The sequence below is a fragment of the Rhinoderma darwinii genome, chromosome 5 (assembly GCF_050947455.1).
Source record: "Rhinoderma darwinii isolate aRhiDar2 chromosome 5, aRhiDar2.hap1, whole genome shotgun sequence".
Lineage (NCBI taxonomy): Eukaryota > Metazoa > Chordata > Amphibia > Anura > Rhinodermatidae > Rhinoderma > Rhinoderma darwinii.
Window position 1 is genome coordinate 174,553,867 of NC_134691.1, and position 21,378 is coordinate 174,575,244.

The window sequence follows — 21,378 nt, forward strand, 5'->3', positions numbered from 1 at the left end:
GTGGGGTCAAAATACTTACTATAACCCTAGGTAAATACCTTAAGGGGTCTAGTTTTCTAAATGGGGTCATTTGTGGGGGTTTCCATCACTCTGAGACCTATGAGCCTCTGAAAACCTGTCTTGGTGCAGGAAAACAAAATGTACTTCAAAATGTATAAAATTATTATTCAATTTGTAAGTCCTCTAAATTGCTGAAAATGTATTTTATTTTTTCAAAAGTGCTGCCAAAATAGAGTAAAGAGATAGAAATATATATTTAATTTAAAAAAAATTGTACAGTATGTGTGTACATATGTAGCATATTGCAGTTAAAAATAGGGAAAAATGGTAATTTTTACAAAATTTCTTCCATTTTTCTATTTTTTTTATTCTTTTCCGCAAATTGTATCAGTCTACTTTTACCACTAAAATAAAGTACAACATGTGACGAAAAAACAATGTCAGAATTACTTGGATATTCAAAACTTTCACAGAGTTATTCTCTGATAAAGTAAGATATACCAGATTTGACAAATCTGGCTTGGTACAAACATGCCCGGTCATTAAGGGGTTAAAGAGCCTCTGCCCTATGGATACGTCAAATGTCGGGAAAGGGTTAAAGAGGCTCTGTCACCAGATTTATACTTCCCTATCTCCTACCTAATGTAATAGGTACTGTGTTGTAGAAAACTACTGCGTTGTTGTTGTTTTTTAAAAAACGTTTATTAGTGACAAAGTTATGAGCATTTTAACATTTATGCAAATTTTTTGTAAAAGCCCAACTGGGCATTTTTTTTTACTTTAACCAAGTGGGCGTTGTAAAGAAAAGTGTATGGCGCTGACCAATCAGTGTCATACACTTCTCTCCATTCATGTCCAGCTTTAGTCACAGCACAGCGTGATCATGCGAGATCACGCGGGATCATGCTATGCCTTCACTTACGCCCATGGGTTCTTCACCGGAGCGACGAGAGAAAGATCAGACATCGCCTCCAATAGCCTCCTGGCTGTCATAAAGCGTCATACACTTTTCTTTACAACGCCCACTTGGTTAAAGTAAAACAAATGCCCAGTTGGGCTTTTACAAAAAATTTGCCTCAATGTTGAAATGCTCATAACTTTGTCACTAATAAAAGTTTAAAAAACAAACAAACAAAAAAAAAATACACAGTAGTTATCTACAACACAGCACCTATTAGATTAGGTAGGAGATAGGGAAGTATGAAACTGGTGACAGAGCCTCTTTAAAGGTGTTGTCTCACGACAGACATTTATGGCATATCCATATCAACCTCTGCGACCTGCACCTATCTCAAGAACGTTTTCATTCAGTTCTATTGGAGTCACGGAAACAGTGTAGCTCAGCAAGCCCAGCTGTTTCCGAAATCCCAACCACCTTCACCGTCTGGATGCAGTGGCCAGCAGCAGCATCACAAAACAAGGATGGGGTCGGGAACCCCCGTTATTGAGATAGGTACAGGTCGCAGAGGTGGGACCGGCATCTATCAGAGATTTATGGCATATCCTGTGGATGCCATAAATGTCTGTCGTGAGACAACCCCTTTAGAAAGCTATGTAGACATAAATATATAAAAAATATGGTTGATGGAATACGGTGAGGAAAAAACAAAAAAGTCCTGAGGTAACACATCATGATTACTCAGTTAGCAAATTGTGTAGAAGAAACCCTCATTTAGAAATTCAGGTCATCTACATGGTTATTATATCCTTTAAACACAATCAGCGAGATTTATCAATTTGTGATTAGTGAAAACTGTCTCAGGTAAATTGTCTTACCATAATGACAAGCCCTGCTCCTACAACATTATTGATAAATATTTCTCGCTATGACAAGAGTTTACTTAGAGCATTAATGGTGCCGCTCTTTATACAAGCTCTGGAAATGAAAAAAGAAAATCTGTCACCGAAAGCAATGCCTAAAACACTGCATTAAATAATGTTAATAAGTGAACATAATGTTATGTAGAATACAATGATTACTCTTTTGATTTTCAGATGGTTTAGCTTTCAAAACAATGCACCACTTATGCAAATACATCCTTGTTCAGACAAATGCTAGTCTGTTGTTAGACTGAAACAATATACTGCACGCATGATTAGTGTTGTAAATAACTGCAAAACAAACTTAATTGGCCATTAATCTTTTCAACTTTGTTATTATAGGACAGGATGGCTAGAAACTCATTTTCAAGGGACTGCAAAAGCCTAACCAGCTGCCGTAATGAAAGAAAGTAACTCGAAAATGTAGCTGTAGGGAGTAAAAAGTGATGGTTCGCCAACTGTTGTTATTAACTGATCAGTTAAGTCCTAACAGGTTATAGTAATCTAGTACTGACATATAAATTCTTGTGATGTCATTCACATTTGTTGAAGGAGATTTGGTATTAAGATACTACAAAATAGCATAATAGAGATGAGCAGGGGAAGAGTACACCAAATGTAGCTGACTATTTCAAGTCATTGAGCTCTTATGGATGGTTTGATGCACAGAGAGCTACACTACCTCATACAATTCTAACTTGCCAAGCAAGCTAAGTGATATGTCTATCTATCTATCTATCTATCTATCTATCTATCTATCTATCTATCTATCTATCTATCTATCTATCTATCTATCTATCTATCTATCTATCTATCTATCTATCTATCTATCTATCTATCTATCTATCTATCCATATTAATATCCATAGAGGCAAAGCAATTATGCCTATACCAAGTGGTAAAACCAGTTTAAATACATTAAAGCTGGTCAGTGTCTGTAGAAGCAGCACTTCACATACCCAGCATTTTCTCTGCTGCACTCCTAGTTAGTACAGACAGGGAGATAATGCAGATAGATACAATCTTATTTTATCCCAAAAAGTTTAGCGATGATAGAACGGCTGCTGGTCAGATCTCTTAAAAAAAGAGAACCACTCTTCTATTTGAAAATATGAACGTTTTTCATTGATATTTATAAATACTGTAAAATATAAAGCTTCTTAAAGTCCAGAATTCTTACAATTTGTAAAAACAAAAAAAAGTAGAAGCTGTATCTAATACCAGCACATATCAAGTAAAATATAACTAGATGCATAACAACCTATATTTTGTTGAGGTTGAGTTATGCACACTATAACAATGTTTTAGAGCTTTTCAGGGATCGAGAGTGATACGAGTGATTCTGTATTACCTACCCAGTATTTATACTCAAGGCATCCAATAAAGTTTGATGTTTTCACATAATGCTTGTACCAAGGCTTGCCTGGCTAAGATGTTATATTTTAGTATAAAGACGTCTAGCAGTTGCCTATATTGAAATTAATATTATCAGATTGATGTTTTTAAGATAAAATATATTAAATGACCACTTGAAATGCCTACAAAACCATTTTTTAAACATCACAGAATCATATTCTCCATACAATTATAATATGAGATAGGGTACATGCTTATTCCTAGGAATATCCTATTTGCCTAATTCTATATTTGGGACTGCAACAACTTTTCTTAATTTTATTAGTTTATAGCACTGGGTACAGTATTGTAGAGATTGGGAGTGTCAGTGTGTTTCATTTCAAAGAACTTGTGACTGCCCATCAAAGTCCTTCTGTAGAGGAGCCATGCCTATACTTTATATATATAGATTATAATGAGTCAAATTAAAAGATAATGGAGACTAAAACATAGATTTTTTTTATTAGCCATTAGTAATTATTATTGCAATGCTTGCTGCTAAAGTTACATACACTGTAAGGGATCTTCAACAATTGGATTGATTTTACATGTGAATCTTAATTTTCTAAATTGCTACAGATATTTTTTTCTCATCTAATTACTGATTAAATCCTAAAATTAATCAGTAATGACTAAGAAAAAAAACAATGGAATATAAAGATAATTTTAGTACCATGGCGATTATTATTAAAGTTACATCCAGCACCCATAAACTATCATTGGTACACGTTTAATGTATGTCATGAACTCTCATGACCTTTTCATAACATATATGTTTAATGTATCTAATACATAATAGTCTATTGATGACAGATGCCACTATTAGGCATTCTGCACAGGTATCCATGACCCATTGACTATTATGGCGTTTAATGTATACATCATGAAAAGCTATTGAAAAGCTCATGATGTATATATCACCCAAAGACTACAATGTCCAAAAAATATACATAAAATACTATATTTTTCTGTAGGATCCCTTTGTATGGAATATCGTAGTCTACTACGCTATTCAATACCTAAAAAAAAAGTTATACCAACATATATCAGCCCGGCAGAAGCCAAAGGGACATGCTTTTGGCCTTCCTCAAGATAATGGAGCCCTATGGACACATTTAGCGCATACATCAGAAGATTTCCTGGTGTACACACCAAACACATCACAAAGGTGATGTGAACAGGTCCCAATAAGTATTGTTTATTAGGACACTTACACTGTTATTGACAATTTCTTTGGCGAAATTCAAATTAAAATGTAAATTATATGTATGCAAGAGCGGCTGAAAGGCATTTTTTTTCTTCAATATTTACCAGGCACAGGGGCTGTGCCTGGGATTGCAACTCAGTCCCATTTACTTGAATAGGACCAAAACTGCAATCAGATGCATACGGCTATGTGCCTGGTAAGCTATGAAGAGGACACAGTATTCGGCAGTTGGACCCCCACCATTCTGATATTACTGGCCCAAGGATAGGACATTGACCCCTTCAGGACTGAGCCTGTTTTGGCCCTCAGGACAAAGACGATTTTTCAAATCTGACAGGTGGCACTTTATGTAGAATAACTTGGGAATGCTTTTACCTATCCAAGTGATTCTGAGAATGTTTTCTCATGACATATTGTACTTTATGTTAGTGGAAAAAATTGGTTGATAAATTCAATATTTATTTGTAAAAACACCAAGATTTGGAGAAAATTTGAAAAAATTAGCATTTTTCTAAATTTAAATGCATCTGCTTGTAAAACAGATAGTAGTACCACACAAAATAGTTACTAGTTTACATTTCCCATATGTCTACTTTTTGTTTGCATCGTTTTTTGAACATTTTTTTATTTTTCTAGGACGTTACAAGACTTAGAACTTTAGCAGCGATTTCTCATATTTTTAATAAAATTTCAAAAGGCTATTTTTACAAGGACCAGTTCAGATCTGAAGTGGCTGTGAGGGCCTTATATATTAGAAAGTCCCCATAAATCACCCCATTTTGAAAACAGCATCCCTCAAAGTATTCAAAACCGCATTCAGAAAGTGTTTTAACCGTTTAGGCATTTCACAGGAATTAAAGCATAGTAGAGGTGAAATTTACAAATTTCATATTTTTTGGCCAAAATTTATTTGTAATACAGTTTTTTTTCTATACAACAGAAAGTTTTACCCGAGAAATGCAACTCAATATTTATTGCCCAGATTCTGCAGTTTTTATAAATATCCCACATGTGACCCTAGTGCGCAAATTTACTGAAATACAGGCCTCAGAAGCAAGGGAGCATCTAGTGGATTTTGGGGCCTCCTTTTTTTTTAGAATATATTTTAGGTACCATGTCAGGTTTGAAGAGGTCTTGTGGGGCTAAAACAATAAAGACCCCCAAAAGTGACCCCATTTTGGAAACTACACCCCTCAGGGAATTTATCTAGTGGTATAGTTAGCATTTTGAACTCACAGTTTTTTTGCTAAATTTATTTGAATTAGTATGTGAAATTTGTAATTTTTTCAAGGAATAAAAGAGAAAAAAACATCCCAACATATGTAAAGCGATTTCTCCCGATCATAGCAATACCCCATATGTGGTAATGAACAGCTGTTTGGACCCACAGCAGGACTCAGAAGGAAAGGAGCCCCATTTGGATTTTGGATTTCTGATTTTGCTGGAATAGTTTTCAGTGTCGTGACGCGTTTGCAATGCAGTGGAGGGAACAAAATAGTGGAAACCCCCCAAAAGTGACCCCATTTTGAAAACTACACTCATTAAGGAATTTTTCTAGGGGTAAAGTTAGCATTTTGACCCCACAATTGTTTTGCTGAATTCATTGGAATTATTCTGTAAAGGTAATTATTCTGAAAAAAGGTAGCCATTTTAAATTTTTACAAGGAATAAAGGAGAAAAAGCACCCCAACATTTGTAAAACAATTTTTCAAAATTACGGAAATATTCCATATGTGGTAATAAACTGCTGTTTGGACCCACAGCAGGGCTTAGAAGGGAAGGAGCGCTATTTGGCTTTTGGAGCTCAAATTTAGCTGAAATGGTTTTTGGGTGCCATGTCGCATTTGGAAAGCCCCTGAGAGGCCAAAACCGTGGAAACCCCCCACAAGTATTTTGCAGGATTTATTAGAATTAGTCAGTAAAAATGAATTTCAACATTATTTCCACTAAAATGTTGCATTTTTTCAATTTCACAAAGGATAAAGGAGGAACATTTGTAAAGCAATTTCTCCCGAGCACGGCAATACCTCACATGTGGTCATAAATGTTTTTTCATTAGAAAGTAATTAGCCCTTTCCGGACTGAACCATTTTTTTATTTTCCTTTTTAGTTTTTCCCTCCCCACTTTCCAAGAGCCATAACTTTTTTTATTTTTCCATCAATAGAGTGGTGTTAATGCTTATTTTTTTGAGGGACGAGCGGTCACTATTATTGGTACAAATTTTTGGTACATACAACTTTTTGAGCACTTTGTATTTCATTTTTTGGTAGAGCCAAGGTGACCAAAAAAACAGCGATTTTGCAGTTTTAAATTCTTTATTTTTCACATGAGCCCGCTCCATACATCACCCTCCACACTACAACATGCTATGTCGTGGTGCGCGAAGGGGTTAATGTGCAGCGGATGGTGCAGAGTGATAATTAACATTTTCCACTGATATGCCATTTTAGTGCACTACATGTTATGCCCAGTTTGTGCCACTGAAGACAAATACCTCATAAAATATTAACCGGGTTCTCTCGGGTATGGCGATGCCAGATCTGTGGGCGTAAACTGCTGTTTGGGCACGCTGTAGGGCTCAGAAGAGAGGGAGCGGCATTTGGCGCGCAGATTTAGCTTGTTAGTTCGGTTTGGCGTTTTACTGGTATTTCAGTTTATAATGTGGGGGGGCATTTGTAATATGCGCAGAGAACATCAGGGCATAATAAGAGGCTAAAATAATGGTGTAAGTAAATAATAATCCGCAGATATGTGGCCGGTGTTGCACTGATAAATGGCACCCAATCTTATCTGCTTTTGGGACACTCTGCACATTTTTCATCGCCATATTCTAAGAGCCAGAACTTTTTTATTTTTTCTTCACCGGAGCTGTGTGAGGGCTTATTTTTTGCGGGACAATCTGTAGTTTTCATTGGTACCATTTTGGGGTACATGCAATTTTTTTTATCACTTTTTTTTCATTTTTTGGAAAGCAAGCTGACCAAAAACCATCAATTCTGACCATGTTTTTTATTCTTTTTTTTTTAGGCGTTCACCCTGGGCTGTATATGACAATTTTACTTTATTCTGCGGGTCGGTACAATTACGGCGATACCATGTGTATATAATTTTTTAATGTTTTGCGTTAGTGCAATAAAATCACTTATTTATAAAATCAATTATTTTTTGTGTCACCATATTCTGAGGGCCATAACTTTTATTATTTTTCAGTCAAAAAAACTGTGTAAGGGCTTGTTTTTTGCAGGATAGGTTGTAGTTTGTATTGGTACCATTTTGGCGTACATGCGACTTTTTGATCACTTTTTTTATATATTTTGGGAGGAGTGGTGACCAAAAAATAGTGATTCTGGCATTGTTTTTTTACTTATTTTTTTGCGGTGTTCACCGTGCGGGAAAAATAATATTATAATTTTATAGTTGGGGTCTTAACGACTGCTGTGATACCAAATATGTGTACTTTTTTTCCTATAATAATATACTTATTATAGGAAAAAAAGCAGTGTTTGTTTATGTCACTTATAACTTATATTTTTACACTTTTTATAAACATTTTATTCTATTTTTTTTGCTTTTTTTACTTGTCCCACTAGGGGATACTTAGACTTGCAGCTCTGATCACTGCTGGAACACATTACACTACCTACGTAGTGTAATGTGTTCTAACTGTCATTGTGACCGGCCGGAGGCCGCTCCTCCAAAGCTTCCGTACATGGCAGCCCGGAGGCAATTCTCTGGCTTCTGGCTGCCGTGATAAAGATCGCCAGCCGCCGCAAATGCACGTGGGGGGCTGCCGATCTGCTCTAAACCTCTTCAATGCGGCGATCGCAATCGACCACCGCATCGAAGGGGTTAATTGCCGATTTTAGCGGCGACAGGCCGCTGATCGGCAACATGGAGAGCAGGGCAGACACCCTGCACAGTTAACCGCCGCTGCGGTGTAGCGCCGCGCGGCGGTTAACTGTTAAAGCGCGGACGTAACTGCACGCCCAGGAGTTAATTTACGCCAAGGTGCGGGAAGGGGTTAATATATATTTCCCAGAGAAACCCTTTAAGTTTTCTACTTCAACCGTGATCTATAAGTGATATAGTTTGGGGATTGATTTATAAAATAAACTAGTTTAAAATTATAGGATCACTACAAGTGCTCAGTTTTTGTAACAATATTTTAGCTTGAACAATATACAGTTTATTTTGACCTTCTACCAAAATCTTTGCTCAGGTTTGTAATATCTGCCATTGTACCGTACATAGAGAGTCTAAGATCTGACTTGGTCGCTGATTAAGATTATGTGCTACTGTATTTTAAGCAGTGTTACACACCAATTTGCCTGTACAACAAGTCCAACAATGCTGCGTTCAGCACCCATATTCAATATCCATTTCTCACCACAGCACTTTGTTCACTTCCAGTTTATTTCTTACATTCCACCATCTGAAGACTTTAATAGATGCAGTTCTGGAACTATTCACAAGTGCAGTGGCTTTATTTTGTTTACACCAGTGAGTGGTACACCCACAATTAGAGATGAGAAAATCAATACTAAACGATTCAGAAATTTATAAGAGGAATAACGGAGGAATAACTAAACGCAACGTTCTAAGAAAATATGCTCCAGGAATTTTTATTTACTAAAATTGACATGTCTGTAGAGGTGACAGGTCTTATTTAATAGCATGTAGTAATTATTATTAGGCAATGACATTTCCTCCAATCATCATAACTTACAATGGAATGAGCAATCTCTAACCTTAAAATAGATGATGCTGGCTTTCAATGGCAGCCCTTTAAAATGGAAAGTTACTTATCTGTCATCTGAAAGCAACTGAATGACTGGCACTTATGCAGAGCATACAATTTCAACAGTTCAGTCCATCATTTCTTTGCATTTTAATGGTATACCTGTAAAAGAAGGAACATGTCACATAATCATTTGAAATAATGACAGAGGTGGGGAAAGAAAGATTATGTAAGTACAAAAAGCGAGAAACAGTTTAAACATTCATTCAGTATCTAAAATTGCAGCTCTGTCAACATGATTGGCACATTGAGGGTTGACAAGGCAATACCAATCTATAATAGTCAGTGCAAACCCCTAAATTACTTTTAGGATTTCAGCTAGGGAATTTACATCAATTTAACTTGTTCACAAAGCAAACTGTTTTAAGAGCCATGTTTCTTCTTAAAAAAAAATTTGGTTAGATGACAGACACATTTTTGTGAAAATAGTGATTTACCTTATAGTTAAATTTGTATGCCGCACAGTACTAAACCAGAGCATGTATAACCTTTTTTTTTAATACACTCCTCAACATTGAAACTGCAACACCAAGAAGGAGAAGTTTTGTAATTGTGGAAATCACAGGATCGATAGACATGTTAATGATATCCAAATGATAAAAAAATTGGAAACAAAATAATTCTAAATATCTTGATTTATTCAGTATAGAGTATGACCGCTACGTGAAGAAATACACACACTTACACGCCTTGGCATGCTATCAGTGAGGTTATTAATGGTTGTCTGAGGAATGTTATGCCATGCTGAATGCACTTGGGCATGCAAATCATCAAGATTGGCTGCTGTCAGCTTCCCTTGCAATTGCCGACTAATGACCTCTCACATGTGCTTAATGGGAGACAAGTCTGGAGATACAGTAGATGGTAGCATGTTTAGGCTACGCAGGCTGCTCACAGTAACACGAGCAACATGTGGCCTGGCGTTGTCCTGTTGAAAAGTGGCTGCCGTGACACTTTGGAGAAATTGCCGTATCACTGGTTCCACAAACAAATCAATGTAACCCCGAGCTGTTAGTGTATCTGAAATGAGGACTAAATGGGTCCGGCCATCGTACATTATGCCACCCCACACCATAATCCTGGAAGAAGTACCGGTGTAACGTTCTCTTCTGAAGGCCTCTTCATGGCTTTGCCCACTTGGTCTCCATACCAATCTCTGCCTATCATTGCATCCAAGACAAAAGCAGGACTCATTGCTGAAGAAGATAGACCTTTATTCCAGCCTCCATTGCCGCCTTGCTGTTCACCATGATAGCCTTTGGGGGTGGTGGCGTGTGGTCAATGGAACACCTGTAGCTGGATGTCTGGCTTGTAGCCCAGTGTCATGCAAATGCCTTCTGATGATTTATGTCGACACTGGTTGCAGTCCTAGGCTTGGCATGTGACGTCCAATTTCACTTGCAGTACAGAATGGATCACTATGCACTATTCTTCCAATCAGACGATCCATCCGTGCAGAGTTTCGTCTCTGCGCTCCTCTTTCTGTCATTCCCGTTCGTTGTTGTTCTCTCAACCTCCGGGACATCCAATGTTGGACAGTGCTGACATCTCGGCCTAGGCGCGTAGCAATCTGCCAGGGTGATAAACCAAGTTCTCTCAGTTCAAGGATTATGTCCCTCGCAGTTTGCAACAAGTGGTGATAACTGGCATGTCGACTAACAAGAGGCATCGCACAATCATTCCACACCACTTGATTTGATTTTTGAGGTTTCATGTGGCTAAAAACTTTGCTTTCAAGCTGGCTTTTATGTCCCTCTCACATGTCACAGATTGGAGCTAGGTGCTTGAAAATTTGATAATTTGCAGATTTAGCTACACCTGCTATTTCCTTGATTTGCATAACCTCACGGCTTGCCCTTCTTGGTCTTGCAATTTCAATGTTGAGGAGTGTAGTTCAAACGAATGGGAAATGTTTTTTGATATAAGGGATGATTCTCTTTTATCCCCCAACCATTCACATTTGCGTTGGAGGTCTCAGTCGCAGATTCCGTCACATTTTACCAAAAAAATAGCACAGCATGTAGTGCTTTTTTTTTCTGGTAAAATGACAGACAGTACGGCGGTACCTGACAAAGGCCCTATTATAAGTCAATTGGGTCTATCGAGCACCATTGATGTCCGCATGTGATGGAACCAGAACTCTGTCAACTTTGTTGTTCTGCCCCTATGATGGAGAAAAACAATAAAATTGAAGAATGCACATGTGAACGAGGCCTTACTTGATCATACTGAATAGCAGTTTCTAATATTTTAACTTCCTATTAGGCCCTGTTCACATGGAGTTTTTTTTCAGGCAGTTTTTTTTCCGCGTTTTTTTGCCCGTGGTCATTGAAGCTAATGCAAGAACAGTGGGCAAAAAATATGCAAAAAAACACTCATAAACGATCGCCGCAGGATTTTTTTTTTGCCTCCCATTGATTTCAATGGAGGTCAGAGGCGGAAACTGTGGCAAGAAGGGACATGCCCCTTATTTTCCTTCAAGAAACCAAAAGCCACCCTGGAAAGAAAGCCTCTGCCTCCCATTGAAGTCAATAGGTGGCGATTTCAGCCGATTTCCACATCAAAATCAGCACCAAATAACTCTGTGTTTACTGACCCTTAAACCTTCTTGTCAGGCTTTTCCAGTGCTACTTCTCATCAGACAAAGCATAATCGCTTTCTCTAATTCTAAACCTAATTTACACCTTACCTAGGGGACTTAAGGGGGTTTTACACTGGGCAATTATCGGGCAGACGAGCATTCATAGAACGCTCGTTGCCAATAATTGTCCTGTGTAAACGCTTGTTCATCTGCTGATCGTATCGTTTTAAAAAAGTTAAATATTATTGTTGTCGGCAGCACATCTCCCTATGTAAACAGGGAGACACGCTACCAACATGATAATAATGTATGGGGATGAGCGATCACAGTAACGACCGCTCTTCTCCATACATACCTCCTTGTGACAGGAGCAGACAAACATTGATCGGTGTAATAGGGGCTTTACCCTTTACATTGTACTTTCAAATGGGAAGGACTTTCTTTTCTTTTGTATCTTGTAACCGCCATTGTGCATTTGAATCATCATTCTAATATTCTTTGTGACTGTATTTGTTACTTGCTTTATCTTTCTACAACACCATGGAAAATTACAAAGCTATGCATATAAAATAACAAGAATAATAATAAAAAATAACTGTACATTTTTATTGCTCTTTTACAGAAACGTTCCTTAACCAACTGAGTACATTCGTATGAAGACTGGGTGAGTTTTAGTTCATTTCTGAAAACAACTAAGCAGGTCAGCATGGATTAGTGATACATGTTTATGGAAGACAGTGTCCCCTTAAACCATTTGGCCCCAGATCTCAGACCTCCTTTAGTCTGAATGAAAAGTGGAAAACCCCTTTATTTATTTTTAAACGTAAACTATTTTATGGTATATACTTTGTTGTCTGTATATTTGATTTCTGAATTTAGGAATGTTTTAAGGATCAGTAGTACAAGGTAAAGAGATTAGTATGTATTTGTTTGGAAAATCACATAATTTCTCTAAAGACAATGCAAGGAAAAAACACAATAAGCAGTTGTTGGATAATAGCACATTAAGTCAATTGGGAAAGGATGCTATAGAATTGAATGTCGACTAGAAAAGCATTATAAAATATGGAAATTCTACACAATATAATGTTTGCATTTTAATCACTTGATTTTGTTTTACATTATAATGAAATATTCACAGACACAGTCATTAGTTCTGTATCATGCTATCAGCTCTTTGTTATGTTGTATTTGTTAAAAAGAAAAGAGCAGTAAAGTGTTTTTACTGCTTCTTCTAACTAAATGGGATAATATGCCTCAGTAAACATTAAGAGAGATGAATTATTGCAATCACCCTCAAATCAGATTTTTATTCCTTAGGTCTCCTGGGCCCCTATGCAAAAACAGGGCCCCAACCTACCATATGCTATTTATTATACTGGTTCCTTCCTATGTGTAGGAGGGCCTTTGGGCTCCCTCAGGCACCAGGGTGTAACTGTTTTCTCGGCACCTCCTATAACTACTCCCCTGGGCTTTTGTGTAGATATATATATATATACAGTGAAGGAAATAAGTATTTGATCCCTTGCTGATTTTGTAAGTTTGCCCACTGTCAAAGACATGAACAGTCTAGAATTTTTAGGCTAGGTTAATTTTACCAGTGAGAGATAGATTATATATAAAAAAAAAAAAAGAAAATCACATAGTCAAAATTATATATATTTATTTGCATTGTGCACAGAGAAATAAGTATTTGATCCCCTACCAACCATTAAGAGTTCAGCCTCCTCCAGACCAGTTACACGCTCCAAATCAACTTGGTGCCTGCATTAAAGACAGCTGTCTTAAATAGTCACCTGTATAAAAGACTCCTGTCCACAGACTCAATTAATCAGTCTGACTCTAACCTCTACAACATGGGCAAGACCAAAGAGCTTTCTAAGGATGTCAGGGACAAGATCATAGACCTGCACAAGGCTGGAATGGGCTACAAAACCATAAGTAAGACGCTGGGTGAGAAGGAGACAACTGTTGGTGCAATAGTAAGAAAATGGAAGACATACAAAATGACTGTCAATCGACATCGATCTGGGGCTCCATGCAAAATCTCACCTTGTGGGGTATCCTTGATCCTGAGGAAGGTGAGAGCTCAGCCGAAAACTACACGGGGGGAATTTGTTAATGATCTCAAGGCAGCTGGGACCACAGTCACCAAGAAAACCATTGGTAACACATTACGCCGTAATGGATTAAAATCCTGCAGTGCCCGCAAGGTCCCCCTGCTCAAGAAGGCACATGTACAGGCCCGTCTGAAGTTTGCAAATGAACATCTGGATGATTCTGAGAGTGATTGGGAGAAGGTGCTGTGGTCAGATGAGACTAAAATTTAGCTCTTTGGCATTAACTCAACTCGCCGTGTTTGGAGGAAGAGAAATGCTGCCTATGACCCAAAGAACACCGTCCCCACTGTCAAGCATGGAGGTGGAAACATTATGTTTTAGGGGTGTTTCTCTGCTAAGGGCACAGGACTACTTCACCACATCAATGGGAGAATGGATGGAGCCATGTACCGTCAAATCCTGAGTGACAACCTCCTTCCCTCCACCGGAACATTACAAATTGCTCGTGGCTGGGTCTTCCAGCACGACAATGACCCGAAACATACAGCCAAGGCAACAAAGGAGTGGCTCAAAAAGAAGCACATTAAGGTCATGGAGTGGCCTAGCCAGTCTCCAGACCTTAATCCCATCGAAAACTTATGGAGGGAGCTGAAGATCCGAGTTGCCAAGCGACCGCCTCGAAATCTTAATGATTTACAGATGATCTGCAAAGAGGAGTGGGCCAAAATTCCATCTAATATGTGTGCAAAGCTCATTATCAACTACAAAAAATGTCTGACTGCTGTGCTTGCCAACAAAGGTTTAAGTCTTGTTTGCCAAACGGATCAAATACTTATTTCTCTGTGCACAATGCAAATAAATATATATAATTTTGACAATGTGATTTTCTGTTTTTTTTTAAATATAATCTATCTCTCACTGGTAAAATTAACCTAGCCTAAAAATTCTAGACTGTTCATGTCTTTGACAGTGGGCAAACTTACAAGATCAGCAGGGGATCAAATACTTATTTCCTTCACTGTATATACACATGAATATATATATATATATATATATATATATATATATATATATATATATATATATATCCAAGAAGAAAATTCTGCAGCACTCCGATGATGATGAAAAAAAGTGAAGTTTATTGTGCCAACATGGCAAATGCAACGTTTCCTTCCCACCTTGGGACCTTTCTCAAGCATAGTGATACAAACACATTTAGTGGTTTATATAGTGTGTATCCAATATGACTCATCAATCTCATTAGAATAATGAGACTGACAAATATATCTCAAAACAGCGTGATAAAAACAATGAAAGAGTATCGGAATGACATAAATCGATACATATTGTGAAAACAGTGAGTGTATATTAAAAACAACATAAAACATACATGGTTTATGCATGAAAAAGCATAATTACATAAATCGCAATTTTCAACAGCTGGGTGAAAATGGGTGACTGCACGACCACTTAGCCAATCAGAGAGAGGATATTTGATTGTTGTATGGCGTATGTAGTATGTCAATCTCCGCCCGTGTCAACCCAGCTTCAGTGCGTCTGCGTCGGATCAGTCCGGACCGGAAATGACGTATCGCCCTAGTAACTAGGATACCGATCGTTTAGTAAACAGAATCCCCTCAACACTCAATAGTAGGTCATAGATCAGTATATCCCGTAGAGGATGTATCGCTCCGAGAATTTAGATGTCAATCGCTGAAGCGTTTATATGAAACATAAATTAAAAGAACACACTCACTGTCTGTAATCAGTATCTATAGGGTAAATATACCCAAAAATAGTTAGTAAATGGAACGGGCAATATAATAGCACATCAGAATTTGTTAACCAAGAAAATCAATTTATGATAATGTATAAATATATATGGAGCCTACACGAGGAAGGAGGGACCCCGATCACATTACGTGTTCAGCGGTACCCACCATTCAGATTCGTGGAAAGAAACGCACACACCTGTCGTGCACACGGTCCAAACCGCATCCCCTATAACCCGTGTAACAGGCCCAAAGAATCTTGAAATAATAAAACAAAAATAAAAAGGAGAAACGATGTGCTATTGATATAACCCACCCAGAAAAGAAAGAAAATATATAAAATATCAAATATCCTGATTACCAGATACAGTGAGTAGGATAACAATTCATCCATATTTAAATCATAAGTATTATGATATACTGATATAACGTAATTTCAATATAGATGATCGGAAGTGGTCTTGCAGTCCTGCGTTTATCTATAATAGAAAAAATATTTGTTAAGAATACATCAAAAGTTCATGTATCACCATTCACATTTACAAAGGAAGGACACCGCCAGAAGTCAGAACAGATCGGAAGACAACCCTCTCAAGGAACAACCCTAGACACATTAAATTCAACATTAAGACCATTAGGTCGCAAAGAGTTCAATAAAAAGATCCACTTAAGTTCACATTTGTGTAGTGCCCTATGTTGATCACCGTCCCTACACGATAGGGGAATATGGTCCAGGATCATAAATTTGAGATCCTTCTCAGTGTGACCACAATCAGTGAAATGTTTTGCTACAGGCAAATCACATTTCTTTTTTCTTATGGAGTATCGATGATTATTCAATCTAGTTTTAAAATCACATGTGGTTTCTCCCACATACAATAGGTGGCAGGGACACCATAGTACATAAATAACCCAGTCTGAATCACAGGTTACATGATGTTTAATCTTATATGTCGTGTGTGTCACAGGATGTTCAAAAGTATTACCACTATGCATCAAATTGCAATTAATGCATCTGTGGCATGGGAAATTGCCTGGTCTTAAAGATTTTAACAAGGTTTGTTTCCCTTTAGTCTGTTGCTCACCAACCCTAGTTTTAACAAGATTGTCACACAAGTTCTTAGATCTGCGATAGGATATTAGAGGCGGATTGTTCAGTTCACCAATATGGTTATAACTATTCTTAATGATAGGCCAATGTCTGTTTAATATTCTAGAGATACTGCCACTCAACGCATTATATGTGGATATAAATGGTATTCGTTTACCTTGAATGCGATTAGACGTGTTCATCAATGTTTCCCTCGGAATATTTTTAATTTTCATTTTATGTGTATATAGTAAGCGTTTAGGGTACCCCCTTTGTGCAAAATTGGAAATCATGAGGTCTAAAGACTCATCTAAATCACTCGGATCATCCACTATCCGTTTTGCCCTCATCATCTGACTAAAAGGCAAAGACCGTATCATGTTCTTAGGATGACAGCTCTCAAATTGTAAAAGGGTATTACGGTCTGTCTCCTTCGTATATAATCCAGTGGTCAGAACATTATCTCTCAGCATAACATTGACATCCAAAAATTGAACCATCTCACTGGAATAGGACATGGTAAATTGGATATTATGATCAATCTGGTTGAGGAACTGATGGAAAGATTCCAGGTTCGTTACCGTGTCTGTCCAGATGAGGAAGACATCGTCTATGTATCTCCACCACCCCAGCACATGGGTGAAGTGATGGGACACATAGACGCATGTCTCCTCCATCATATCCATGAAAATATTGGCGTACGTGGGGGCCATATTGGACCCCATCGCCGTACCTTTCAATTGAATGTAAAATTTCTCATCGAACATGAAGTAGTTGGAGGTCAAGATGAGCTCTAAGAGAGAAATAATAAACTCCCTACATGGGGCATTATAATCAGAATCATTGAGTCTCCGTCTCACAGCCTCAATACCTCTCTCGTGGCCTATAGAGGTATACAGGGAGATGACATCAAAAGACACCAACAGTGCTCCTGTTGGAGGTTTAATCTGTTTAAGTTTCTGTAGGAAATCTGTGGTATCCCTAATGTAGGATTTAGTGTCAGTTGCAAATTGTCTCAGCGCCTTGTCCACAAAAATCGAAATATTATTTAAAAGGGAACCCCTGTCCGATACAATCGGGCGACCAGGTGGATTCACTAATCGCTTGTGAATTTTGGGAAGTAAATAAAGACAAGGAGTGTTTGGATGATCTATAATCAAAAATGTATGTAATGCAGAATCTATGGTGCCCTCATCGAAAGCTGATGCCAAGAAATTTTTGATCTTCTTTTCAATATCACACCTAGGGTCAATTTTTAACAATTTGTAAACTTCTATATCACTTAATTGTCTATAAGCTTCTGACATATATGTTACAGTATCCATAACCACGACCGCACCCCCTTTGTCAGCGGGTTTGATGGTGAGGTCGTGGTTATGGATCAACTCATGCATAGCCTCCATTTCTGCAGTAGTGATGTTAGGGTGAGTAAGGCTATCTTTATTTTGCGCACGTAACTCGGACAGATCTTTTTTAACTAGCTCAACAAATGCTTCAATAGAATTTGACATCACAGGCGGTTGAAAGCCACATTTGTTGAATAAACCAAAGTCCTTCAGACAAATATGTTTAGATTCAGTCTCCACTACATTATCATGTGGTTTGGAATCAAACCACACTCTAAGTTTAATTGATCTAATAAAATTATATAGATCAAGTTCCAATTGAAACCAATCTAAGACGTGGACTAGGGCAAAAAGACAGGCCTCTGGCCAACAATTGCAACTGTGCATCAGACAAAATATGAGAAGAAATATTTACCACGGTTTCACTAGTTTCCTTTTTTGGTTGGTGTGCAAAGTCCTCTGATTCAATTGACGCTGTTGTCTTTGTGAGCGGGTTCTTCCTTCCTCTGTTTCTTTTACATCCTGCTCTCCTGGTGGGTTTGGGCTTCTGTGTACTTACTATATACAGATAAACGCGGGACTGCAAGACCACTTCCGATCATCTATATTGAAATTACGTTATATCAGTATATCATAATACTTATGATTTAAATATGGATGAATTGTTATCCTACTCACTGTATCTGGTAATCAGGATATTTGATATTTTATATATTTTCTTTCTTTTTTGGGTGGGTTATATCAATAGCACATCGTTTCTCCTTTTTATTTTTGTTTTATTATTTCAAGATTCTTTGGGCCTGTTACACGGGTTATAGGGGATGCGGTTTGGACCGCGTGCACGACAGGTGTGTGCGTTTCTTTCCACGAACCTGAATGGTGGGTACCGCTGAACACGTAATGTGATCGGGGTCGCTCCTTCCTCGTGTGGGCTCCATATATATTTATACATTATCATAAATTGATTTTCTTGGTTAACAAATTCTGATGTGCTATTATATTGCCCGTTCCATTTACTAACTATTTTTGGGTATATTTACCCTATATATACTGATTACAGACAGTGAGTGTGTTCTTTTAATTTATGTTTCATATAAACGCTTCAGCGATTGACATCTAAATTCTCGGAGCGATACGTCCTCTACGGGATATACTGATCTATGACCTACTATTGAGTGTTGAGGGGATTCTGTTTACTAAACGATCGGTATCCTAGTTACTAGGGCGATACGTCATTTCCGGTCCGGACTGATCCGACGCAGACGCACTGGAGCTGGGTTGACACGGGCGGAGATTGACATACTACATACGCCATACAACAATCAAATATCCTCTCTCTGATTGGCTACGTGGTCGTGCAGTCACCCATTTTCACCCAGCTGTTGAAAATTGCGATTTATGTAATTATGCTTTTTCATGCATAAACCATGTATGTTTTATGTTGTTTTTAATATACACTCACTGTTTTCACAATTTGTATCGATTTATGTCATTCCGATACTCTTTCATTGTTTTTATCACGCTGTTTTGAGATATATTTGTCAGTCTCATTATTCTAATGAGATTGATGAGTCATATTGGATACACACTATATAAACCACTAAATGTGTTTGTATCACTATGCTTGAGAAAGGTCCCAAGGTGGGACGGAAACGTTGCATTTGCCATGTTGGCACAATAAACTTAACTTTTTTTCATCATCATCGGAGTGCTGCTGAATTTTCTTCTTGGATATGTATTAGGCCTTTGGATCAGGACTATCAGCTGGCACCCGTTATTACTTGATTTCGTATTTGGAAACAGAGTGCTGCCGTTTTTCTACTGGTGTATATATATATATATATATATATATATATATATATTTATTTAAAAAAACTGTTTTGAATTGTTGTATTTCTGAAGTAAATGTTTTTATTGCTGTATGTTTTAAGGTGTTTTATTAATATAATTCAGAGATTGTTAAATCTGTATAATACTTACCTAATATAAATCAATGCCCTGGTAGAAGCCAGTCTTGGCAAAACTTAAGTCGGGCTGTGTTTATTTGGGCGCCACGTAAACGTTTTAGCATTTTTATACATTTACGTTTGTGAGTATGAAGTAATTTCACCAATATATCTTATGAATTGTTGGATGCTTCATTGTACTATGTCCGTGTGGTGTGTTTTTCACTGAATCTCTGTCTGCACTAAGTCTGAGATTATTTCGGACTGGAGTTGTAGAGCCATGAAATAATCAAATTGATCAAATCAATCAGTTGTATAAATTTGTCAGTTGTATACACAAATTATATCTAATAGATAGATAGTTGGACGGATAGATGGCTTCCAGTACCATCTCTATGCTGATGACACCCAATTATATGCCTCTTCCCCTGCTCGAATACAAAACACCAGTGATTGTCTGTCCACTGTCTCTAACATCATGTCCTCTCTCTATCTGAAATTTAATCTTTCTAAAACTGAGTTCATTGTACTCCCAACATCTACTAACCTACCTAAACCTGATGTCTCCCAGGCAGCACGCCCGCTGCCCTGAGGTTATTTTTGACTTACTCCTTTCTTTCCTGTACTCCTTATATCCAATCATTAACACGCTCCGGTCACCTGCACCTTAAAAACATCTCCAAAATTCTCCATTTTCTCACTGTGGAAACAGACAAAACTCTTATTGTCGCTCTGATTCACTCTCTTCTTGACTACTATAAGTCCTTACTAATTGGTCTTCCCTGCACTAAACTCTCCTCTCTCCAATTTATCCTGAATGCAGCAGTCAAGATCATCCTTCTAACTAAACATTACACCAATGCCTCTACCCTGTGCCAGTCACTGCACTGGTTGTCCATTCCCTTCAGAATAAAATGTAAGCTTATTGCCCTCACCCACAAAGCTCTCCACAGTGGTGCACCTCCCTCATCTATGTCTACCACCCTACCCGTGCTCCATGTTCTGCCAACGACCTTAGATTAACATCCACCATAATCCAAACCTCTCACTACTGTCTTCAAGACTTTTCTTGTGCTGCACCAGTGCTCTGGAATGCACTACCCCAGACAACCAGATTAGTTCCCAATAAATATTCACAGTTTTAAGTATGCCCTGAAAACACATCTTTTTCGACAGGCCTATAACATTGCCTGACCTTCCTTTGCCCCCTTTTACATTTGTCATCAGAACCTGATCACTTCATTCAACCGTATCCCCCACACTCCTTTAACACTAATGTACTTCATGTCTGTCATACAATGACACTGGCTGGTGACCAGCTCATGCAGTTTCATGTGTACTACCCTATGTTTATAAAAAAA

The 21,378-nt window shown here is 37.8% G+C and overlaps 1 protein-coding gene across 1 annotated transcript in view; it reads left to right on the forward strand.

Annotated features, from left to right (window-relative positions):
• Positions 1 to 21,378, forward strand: part of CDH12 (cadherin 12) — a 762,277-nt gene that overhangs the window by 262,014 nt on the left and 478,885 nt on the right. Inside the window, exon 2 of the mRNA XM_075826751.1 lies at positions 12,426 to 12,467. The gene's annotated coding sequence lies outside the window, so the exon portion shown is untranslated. The remainder of the gene's footprint in view (positions 1 to 12,425; positions 12,468 to 21,378) is intronic.